This window comes from Clinocottus analis, unplaced genomic scaffold (genome assembly GCF_023055335.1).
Source record: "Clinocottus analis isolate CAN_PGR_092001 unplaced genomic scaffold, fCliAna1.0.p SCAF_13, whole genome shotgun sequence".
Lineage (NCBI taxonomy): Eukaryota > Metazoa > Chordata > Actinopteri > Perciformes > Cottidae > Clinocottus > Clinocottus analis.
In genome coordinates this window covers 12,520,808-12,521,544 of record NW_027175854.1, presented here as the reverse complement: position 1 = coordinate 12,521,544, position 737 = coordinate 12,520,808, and positions in this window count along the sequence as shown.

Below are 737 nucleotides of genomic sequence, written 5' to 3'. Positions count from 1 at the left end.
TTCAAGCCCTTACAGCCGCTCACACAGCCCGTGAAGAGGTGACGTCAGTAAGTCCCAGAGGGGTTTATTGAGACTCAGCATTCCATTGATGCTCGCTGAAACATATCATCAATGGTCTCCATTTTAAGTTAGGCACAAGTGTTGTCAGATTTCATTATTATTTATATTTGTGTGATTATGCAACAATTATAACTTGGTCAAAAAAGGTAAGTATCAAATGTATTAGAACATACACATTATCATGAACGTAGTCTAATTAATTATGCTTTAAACAGATATCACCAGCAGGTGGTGCTGTTGCTACACAAGTAGCTGATTCGCACAAACATAAGGATCAGGGCTCCACTTTGTAGTTCATTTTATTCCATATTGCAGAAGGTACCACGGATTAAACTGCCAACAAATATTGGACACATTGTCACCTTTCAAGTTTCATTTAAATGCCGACTAAACCATAAATGACAGCTGACTTAAGTGCTTCAGAATCAAGGCACAAATAAACAAAACTACAAGATTACAAAACATGCAAACAGTCCATGGGTGAATCTAAAACTGATTGCAATAAAAGCTTTAAAAGGAAAGTTCTCCCCTAGTTCAGAAGTACATATTTATCATCCATTTATCAATCTAGATAGTTTTGGTTTGAAACTTTTTTTTTTAGTTATCTGCCATACAGATGTCTCTCCAATATAATGGGACTTTATAGATCCCGACTTGTGGTGCAGACCTTGTTCTGA